Raw genomic sequence first — 10,401 nt, 5'->3', positions numbered from 1 at the left:
TTCGAGGAATATTTTTTGTGTAATGAGCCTTTGTCAATCTTTTAAAAGGAGAAATACTGCGCTTCACTGAGCCAGAGTGGAACTATTCAAAAATAAAAATGTTGCCAAGCTCCTATTATGCCAAACAACGACAGTGTTAAACAGACAGATATTGACCACGAATGACTCCCTAGTCAGTTAGTGTTTCAAGGCCAATGAGCTCTGGCTCTGATCAGGTAGGAAACATTAAAGGGGTAGGTCAGACTTCTGGAAATCATCTTATATCAGCCAGAAGCAGCCTCTCCTCCATCACAACACCACTGTGGCCATAGCCGCTCCAAAGCATGGGACAATAGAAACAATTTCACAAAAAGGCTTCAAACTCTTAAGGGGCGTTCACACCGGACGCGATAGACGCGAATTGAGCGGCAACTCTACATTGAAAATCAATGTAAATGGCGCGATGACACGCGATTCAGGCGGCGGCGCGAATTAATCGAATGGCGCGTCTGAAGCGATTGGTGCTTCTGAAGCGATTGGTGCGTCTGAAGCGACGCAAATAAAGTTGAAAATATCTAACTTTTCAGGCGGCATCGCGCCGCGACATCCAATCAGCGACAAGTTCAAGCCGACAGACAGATGAGCTGAGATGGACGGGCTGCATTCCCAAACAACCCGACTCCGAGAAGACCGGACCGAATGACGCGAATGACGCGAATGACACAAATAGTCCAAAATGATCAAGCGGCGCGATACAAGCGTCTCAAGCGATTGTAGCGGCGAGCGAAGAGGGAAGAGCCCAGCGCCGAATCCCCGTACGACGGGCGGACGTAGGAAATGTGGGGTACGGAAGACCGCTTGCCTGGTGTCGCTCGAGGGCCTGAGTCCTTCTGATTGAGGCTCAGCCCGTGGACGGTGTGAGGCCGGTAACGTCCATCTCAGCTCATCTGTCTGTCGGCTTGAACTCGTCGCTGATTGTATGTCGCAGCGCGATGCCGCCTGAAAGTTCGATATTTTCAACTTTATTCGTGTCGCTTCAGACGCACCAATCGCTTCAGACGCGCCATTCGCTTCATTCGCGCCGCCGCCTGAATCGCTACTGAGGGAATTCTGGTTAGTTTCTTAGTCTGTGTGGAGTTTGCATGTTCTCCCCTTGTAAGCGTGGGTTCTCTCCGGGTTCTCCGGCTTCCTCCCACAGTCCAAAGACATGCAGGATGGGGATAGGTTAATTGATGACTCTAAATTGCCCGTAGGTGTGAATGTGAGCGTGAATGGTTGTTTGTCTCTACATGTTGGCCCTGTGATAGACTGGTGTCCTGTCCAGGGTGTACCCTGCCTTCGCCCAATGACAGCTGGGATCGGCTCCAGCCCCCCCCCCCCCCCCCCCCGCGACCCTGAATACAGGATAAGCGGTAGAAAATGGATGGATGGACTAGGTGTCCCTAGCGTACATATTTGAAGCTTTGGGGTCGAACCACTTTGGTGGTTCATCTGGCTGAGAGGCTCTGATATTTCATGAGGCTTCATCTCATCATCACTACACAGAAGGAACCCAGGGCTGACCCAGGGATCGAACCCGGGATCCTCACGCTGTGAGGCGAGAGTGCTACCGACTACACCACCGTGCAGCCCTATTTATGATTTTTAGGGGCATAATAGTTTGGACTTTGTGTGTTTTCTCAATAAATTAAGCATCACTGTGACCGTGACATTTATGTTTTAATGCTCAGCAGTACACTGACAGATAGTAGTACAGTATAAGTAAAACTGGAGCAATATACTTGCCGTGTTCTAGTGCCTCTGTTCTAGAAAAAGTCTAGAAAAAGTCTGCTATGGGTATGCAGCTGGCCTGCGCGGGCCAGCCGTGTATACCCATAGCAGACTTTTTATATTGCTCCAGTTTTACTTATACTGTACTACTATCTGTCAGTGTACCGCTGAGCATTAAAACATAAATGTCACGGTCACAGTGATGCTTAATTTATTGAGAAAAAACACAAAGTCTAACTATTACGCCCCTAAAAATCATAAATAAAACACATGAACAGTAAATTAAATAAAACAAATGAACAGTAAATGAAATACCCAGTAAATATACAGTACATTGTGCAGTAATTTACTATTTATTTTATTATGTTAATTTGCAACATATTTTTTTCATCTTGAATGACACCACTGTCACTACCTTATAGTGTTTTTCTCCAAATGCTCCTGTATATATTGTATAATACCTGTATTTGAGGGCAATAACTATTTATTCTAGTACAATAATTATATTTATTTTAGTGCAAGTAATGGTATATTTATACTTTATTCACTATATGAAGAGTATATTTTGTTCTTCTATAACAATAATCATAGTAAAGATTCATATTAATTCTAATTCAGTAATACCATTCATACTAGTGCAATAAATAAATCATTGCTGTGTATGAGAGTGTATTTGGGGTTGGTGGGTTGACGATAACTTCCTCTTCTCTGAAGTCAGACTGTTGGAACGCCCCCCAGGTCATCTCCTTCACCATGGCCTGCTCCTGGTACAGGGACAACACTCTGGAGGGGCAGTAGTTGTACTTTCCAGACCCCCCGGGGAAGGTGGTATGTATATGAGGGCTGTGGGGGTACTGCTTCAGAGGCTGGGGACAGAACCTGCACAGATGACCTGTTGGCAGCTGCACCACTGACGTCCTCGTTGCCCTCTCTTCTGCCACCTTCCTCCACTCTGCACCTCTTTTCTTGGTGACCTCCAGCTCGCGCTCAAAGAAAGGAGATGCAGCAATGTCCTCAAAAGACCTCCGAGGGTTGTGGAGGCCTTCCTTTGCATAGGTCTTAATACATACTGTTCATATTCCATGTCTTCACAGTATGGTATGGGTCAATTTTGACCCGAGCTAAACATTTCCGCATAATAAAGTGTCAATACCCATTTTTGAACTACACATCTTGTTTAAAAAGCCTGTCTGTCAGTCAGCTCAGAATGAATAGATTCTAATGTTTTTATTTTTAGATTGTTTGTTACATTGCAGTGAGCTTGAGCTGGTGCAGATCTCATGTTAGTGTCAGGACACCCTCTGACCTCTCCTTATGTGAATCATATCACTCCTTTACTCACTCCTATGCTGTTTTCCTCTTTCACTGTTACGAGGTATCAACCATGACCCTTCAAAGAACAGCAGGTGCCGTCTCTGTGGGAACCTGGGCAAATTCTTAAATTCATTGTCACCACTGTCCCCTAAAAAATATACACAGACATGGCTTATACAGTTTTACAGTTTCAAAATGACCTAAAACCACCATTTTACTTGATTTGACCCACACTAGTGGATCTAAAATCCATTTAAATAGACACAGGTCAAATTTGACAAAAGTAATACAATTTCAAGCTAAAAGAATGACATTTAGGGCATCTTTACTGCTGTCAAATGTGAAAAAGCTCAAATTTCCGTACTTGTATGAAAAGGGTAAAACAGTGCCCCCACAATCCCGCTAGTGGCCAAAAGTATATAACATCGGTAGTATTGAGGACTACCATAGAGAATGAATGGGGAAAGTTAAGAGAGTTAAGATTGTGGTTTCCTTGTTTCCTTCTTTTGACAAATGTACTTATTGTAAGTCGCTTTGGACAAAAGCGTCTGCTAAATGACCTAAATGTAAATGTAAATGTAACTAGTATACACGGCCCCCGCGAAAAGGCCAGCCGCGTATACCCGTAGCAGACTTTTTCTAGAACAGAGGCACTAGAACACGGTTCGGTTCCCTCCTTTTTCAAACACAACTTCCCATATTTGATTCACGATGGTTTGCTACAGGATGTGTGCAGAATAAAGAACACTTAAAAATGAACCTCTTAAAATGTTTTCAGTTAAATTAAATCATATATTTTTGAAGAAATCATGTGGAATCTATATTGTTTGTATTTAATGATAATGGTAATAGTAATGATAATATGACTCAAGAAACACCCTTAAAATAACAATGCAAATAAGATATTCATTTCCAAGTATATTGCTCCAGTTTTACTTATACTGTACCTGAACCTACAATGCTTTGATAATGTGCCCATTTTTATAATAATGATGTATAAGAATATATAAGAATAATGAATAAGAATATTGATAAACCCACAAGTTAATATTAGTCTATGAGGCATTTTTATAGTCGTAATGTCCCACCAAGTGTAAACCTGTATTGCGAAACAGTAGCCCGAAACGAAGCCTCGCTCGTCATACGCTACGTCATTCTGCCGAGGCATGTAGTTAGGCCTATCGTTTACTCATCCTGTCCCTACTTTACATACATACAAACACTTGAAACACTTACATATTCTAGTGTCAAATCTGTAGTGTTTACTTATGACTTATGCTATTGTATTGTGTATGTTATGCACCAATCACCACATTATGTTCCTTTTAATGAGTAATTAAGCCTGTCTGTTTCTGATCAGCAGAATGTGCTTACAACGCTGTAAAATGACCCCTGTGAGTGTTTTATGATTTAATGTAATTAAAGTAATTTTTCTGCTGTCGCCAGTCACGTTCAGCAGGATAAAGCTATTTTTATACAGTTGAGTAGTTCTATTTTACGTACAAAACACATGAAGAACTTTTAAAACATGTTGCATAATGTTTTATATATAAAATCTGAATCATCTAAAGCTATCAGATTATTTATTTGTTTGTTTGCTCAAAGGAATTTTAAAGATGCAGAACTATTGAAAATATTAATGACCAAAATACCTTAAAAGCCTCATCTGTGTCTGTGAGAAATACGAGGATGATATTTATTAATCAATTATACGCCAACTATTTTGATAATCAATGAGTTCGAGTATTTTCTTCAGAACAAAAGTCAAAATCCTCGGATTCTTTTTAAATGTGAACACATCCCGCTTGCTTTCCTCATCCTTGGCAGTAGGCTAAGCTGAATATCTTTGAGTTGCAGACAAAGACATTTGAGGACGTCAACAATTTTCTGACATTTTTTAAAACCAAACTAGAAATCGATTGATCCTGTAAACAATGGACAGATTAATGGACAATGAAAATAATCATTAGTTGCAGCTCGAGTCTAAATGTTGGTCATATTCTTTCACCTCTTTGCTTCAAATGTGTAGATGAAGATGCAGATGTGGCTTTCCATGGAGATACACAGAGAGGAAGAAGATGTATCAAGCTTTGGATGTAAGTGAATCTAATGTATTCATTAGAGGCTGAATGCAGAAGGAAGTGGAAGACGCTGAGGGACCAACATCGGAGGGAAAGGCAGCGGGAGAAAGACAGACTTGAGAGTGGCATCGGGCTCTTTAACTACAGGCCGTGGAGATACTCAGCCATTTTGTCCTTTTTAAACCCGTTTATTGATGCCAGCCCTCTCATCTCCACGCGTCTGAAATGGGCTGCAGCACAACCACTGAACCACGGAGCGACGACGACGATACCTACCGTTGGTACACTTCCAGAATAATTCACCCCCGACCTGATTTACAGTCCCAGTAAAATGAAGGTTGGAGCATCTTTATATTCTGTTTTCTGAGTGTTTCCCGGTGAAACTGAATATTCAAGCAGTTACAAGAGGGATTTAAATCCAATCATAAGTAAAATCCTTTGCATTTGATTGGACTGCTAAAAAGTGGGTGGGCACAAAATGGAACAATATACAGTGCAACAGAGGACTTTTCCTTTCTGCCATGGTCCCACCAAACGTGAAGCAAATTTGGGCCCTGCTATCATTTGGGTTTACTTGTTTCAGATGCACCAGGGGGTTTGGGGTCTACATGGAAAATCCATGTCAACATATACGCCAACGACAAGGCTCTGTGTATTTTACCAAGCTGTAGCAATACACACGTCGGATGGTTAGCCACAGCTGGATGAACCCAAAATAAACCAATTAGCTGTGATTTGATTACAGTAAACGGATTGAAAAGGATGTTGAAAAAAACAACACAATGATGGTGATTTGTAAAAAATCTAATGTCATGCTTTGTTCGGTCTGTCTGCAAAACAACTTTTAAAATGCTTGTTTTCTGAATGGAGTCTTTTCGCTCTTGGAACTGACTTTGTATCCAATCAATGCATTATTGTTAAATGTTTCAGTTTGATTGGTGGATGGATGTCATTACATAAGTGGTTGGTACTAGTTTTCTAGCACTTCATACAGTGCCTTGAAAAAGTATTCATACCCCTTGAACTTTTTCACATTTTGTCACTCTATAACCACAAACTTAAATGTATTTTATTGAGATTTTATGTGATAGACCAACACAAAGTAACACATAATTGTGAAGTGGAACGAAAATGATACATGGTTAACAAAAATTTAAGCAAATAAAAATCTGAAAAGTGTGGTGTGCATTTGTATTCAGCCCCCTCTACTCTGATACCCCTAAATAAAATGCGACTGCAATCAGTTGCCTTCAGAAGTCACCTAATTAGTTAATAGAGTCCACCTGTGTGTAATTTAGTATCAGTATACATATAACTGTTCTGTGAAGGCCTCAGTGCTTTGTTAGAGAACACTAGTCAACAAAGAGCTTCATGAAGACCAAGGAACTCACCAGACAGGTCAGGGAAAAAGTTGTGGAGAAGTTTAAAGCAGGGTGAGGTTATAAAAAAATATCCAAAGCTTTGAACATCTCAAGGAGCACTGTTCAATCCATCATCCAAAAATGGAAGAAGTATGCCACAACTGCTAACCTACCAAGACATGGCCGTCCACCTAAACTGACAGACCGAGCGAGGAGAGCACTAGTGAGAGAAGCTGCCAAGAGGCCCATGGTCACTCTCGAGGAGTTGCAGAAATCCACAGCTCAGGTGGGAGAATCTGTCCACAGGACAACTATTAGTCGTGTACTCCACAAATCTGGCCTTTATGGAAGAGTAGCAAGAAGAAAGCCATTGTTGAAAATCAGACATAAGAAGTCCCGTTTGCAATTTGCCACAAGCCATGTTGGGGACACAGCAAACATGTGGAAGAAGGTGCTCTGGTCAGATGAGACCAAAGTAGAACTTTTTGGCCTGAATGCAAAGCGCTATGTGTGGCGGAAAAGTAACACTGCTCATCACCCTGAACACACCATCCCCACTGTGAAACATGGTGGTGGCAGCCTCATGCTGTGGGGATGCTTTTCTTCAGCAGGGCCAGGGAAGCTGGTCAGAGTTGATGGGAGGATGGATGGAGCTAAATACAGGGCAATCCTGGAAGAAAACCTGTTGGAGGCTGCAAAAGACTTGAGACTGGGAAGGAGATTCACCTTCCAGCAAGACAATGACCCTAAACATACAGCCAGAGCTACAATGGAATGGTTTAAAACAAAGAATATTCATGTGTTAGAATGGCCCAGTCAAAGTCCAGACCTAAATCCCATTGAGCATCTGTGGCAAGACTTGATAGTTTCTGTTCACAGACGCTCTCCATCCAATCTGGTTGAGCTTGAGCTATTTTGCAAAGAAGAATGGGCAAAAATGTCAGTCTCTAGATGTGCAAAGCTGGTAGAGACATACCCCAAAAGACTTGCAGCTGTAATTGCAGCGAAAGGTGGCTCTACAAAGTATTGACACAGGGGGGCTGAATACAAATGCACACCACACTTTTCAGATTTGTATTTGCTTAAATTTTTGTAAACCATGTATCATTTTCCTTCCACTTCACAATTATGTGTTACTTTGTGTTGGTCTATCACATAAAATCTCAATAAAATACATTTAAGTTTGTGGTTGTAGAGTGATAAAATGTGAAAAAGTTCAAGGGGTATGAATACTTTTTCAAGGCACTGTATATGTCTCTTGGATGAGGCGCCACCAAGCCATAAACACCACATCTGTACTCTTCACAGTCAATATATACAAGAATAAAACGTCCAAGCAGAACTTTGAGTAGTCATGTTTTTTCCTTTATATTGAGGCCAGATTGTCAACTAGACCTCCAGGTTCCCGCGTTCACTATCCGCGACTTGTTCTGTGCACCACTGAAGCGACACTCATTTTAGTGTACATTTTGCTGACGTTGTGCATATTTCTAAATTAAGCCGGAGCACTTACTGAAGGTCATGCATACACTGGTAAATCATTCGGACTAAACAAGTCTGGCTACTGTTAATTTTCTGAAAGCTTATAAGATCAATTATTGGAAATGTAGTCTGTAGCTGCTGTCAGTGTTCATCCTTTGTTTAAAGCTATTTAAGTGGTAATTCATTACCAATCATGTTATATCATTTAAAAAATTGTTTTACTTTATGAAGCACTTGGTTGGTCGAGGTGGCAGTGTAGATGAAAACCGATTCAAAAACAAAGCAGGAAAAAGATAACATTTTAAAAATTCACATAAAATAGTTGTTTTAATTTTCACATTGCAAACGACAGTGGATAATTCTACATGAGGTTGTCAAATCAAGTGAAATAACTGGGGAGAGTCATCAGCCAGGACCTCAAGTGGAAGCAGAACATCAACTGCATCACCAAGAAGGCACAGCAGAGGCTGTACATCCTGTGGCTGCTGAAGAAGGTCAACCTGTCAAAGGCAATGATGGTACACTTCTGACTACACCTCCGACATGCATCCATCCTCACCTCCTCCATCACCATCTGGTACGCTGCTGCTACTCATATAAAATTGTAAATATTATTATGTCACAGTGTATAGCCGATATGGCTGCATATAGCTTTTTCATTTATGGTAATTAAAAAAAAAGTATCTTCTTGACTGCAGTACTTTCCTTTATTGTTTATTCATTGTGAATATCGTGCACACATTCATTGGATGTGTGGCAATAAACTCCTTTCTGATTCTGATTCTCTAGGCCGGATTTATAACGTGTATGATATATTTTTTTTTATTACAGTATTTTCTGATTTATGGAGTGATATAAAGATATCTCCAGCCCCGTGTGAACCTAAACAAAACAAGATCTGTGAACCTGGTTTCCTGTCCTGGGAATGGATGCTAATTAGCACACAGGATAGTGGCTCATTGTGTCTGAATGGAGCAGCATAGCTTCCTATAACCGAGGGCGTCGATAGCTCGGTTCATCAGCTGTGGCGAGTCGGTGACGCCGTTGCCTAGCAACGCGCTGCTGCTTGTGTTCTGCGGGGCTCACGCGACATCAAAGCAGTGACGTGACGCGTGCTTTGATGCTTTGATGCTTATATATCCTGACACAACTGTAGCGCGTGGCGAGTCGGTGACGCCGTTGCCTAGCAACGCGCTGCTGCTTGTGTTCGGCGGGGCTCACGTGACATCAAAGCAGTGACGTGACGCGTGCTTTGATGCTTTGATGCTTATATATATCCTGACACAACTGTAGATTAGAGCAAGAAAGAGAAGAGAGGAAGGGAGCAGTGGAGCACGGGCAATCCAGCGATACAGGAAAAGACGCAAGACTTCAATATCGACCACGTTGACAAGGAAAAGATAGGTCAGGTTCACATATTCTGTTCAGTTACCATTGTAACTGACATAAAGTGTAAGTTTACTCTCTTTCTTTTACGGAAAACTCAAATTATCCTTCTTCTAACCTAACTGTTAACAAGCACAGAGTTTTAACGAAACCTGCAGACTTCCAACTATAGAGGCAGAATAATCTCCCCTAGATGTCACTTTGCAACACACTGCTACCCCTATTGTACTGTTTATTTGAGCCACACTAATAGGAACAGACCTCACAGCTATAGAGGCAGAATAATCTTCTAAGGCAGGGCTATTCAATTAGTTTTAAATTAAGTTTTGTGCTATATCATACCCCCTCTCTCTCCTGTTTTTCTATCTGTCCACTGCTAATAAAAGGCGACTAGCAACAGACGGGACGCTGCGCTGATGTTTGTGTTCGGCGGGGCTCAAGTGACATCAAAGCAGTGACATCGTGACGTCACGCGTCACGTCACTGCTTTGATGCTTTGATGCTTATATCCTGACATAAGAGTAGTTTAGAGCAAGATAGAGAAGAGAGGAAGGAAGCAGTGGAGCACGGGCAATCCAGCGATGCAGGAAAAGATGTTAGGCTTCAATATCGACCACGTTGACAAGGAAAGGACAGGTCAGGTTCACATATTCTCTTCAGTTACCATTGTAACTGACATAAAGTGTAAGTTCACTCTTTTTCTTGTACGGAAAACTCAAATGATCCTTCTTCTAACGGTTAAGCAGGCAGAATAATCTTCTAAGGCAGGACTACAGAGACTCCAAAATCACTACACACACCAAGGGTCTCCTTGTCATAATACAACAGCTGTTTTGATCAAATGTGCCTTTTTATAATTTTGGTGATTTATTTAATGGTATTAATCATTGATATCTTGCTATATTAATCAATAGCTCCACTGTTATACAGTGCAGAGACTCCAAAATCACTACAGACACCAAATGCCTCCCCACTGTCATACTACAACAGCTGTTTTGATCAAATGTGCCTTCTTATAATTTTGGTGA

Source organism: Eutrigla gurnardus, assembly GCF_963514095.1.
Source record: "Eutrigla gurnardus genome assembly, chromosome: 11".
Taxonomy (NCBI): domain Eukaryota; kingdom Metazoa; phylum Chordata; class Actinopteri; order Perciformes; family Triglidae; genus Eutrigla; species Eutrigla gurnardus.
Note: the sequence above shows the minus strand (reverse complement) of the source record.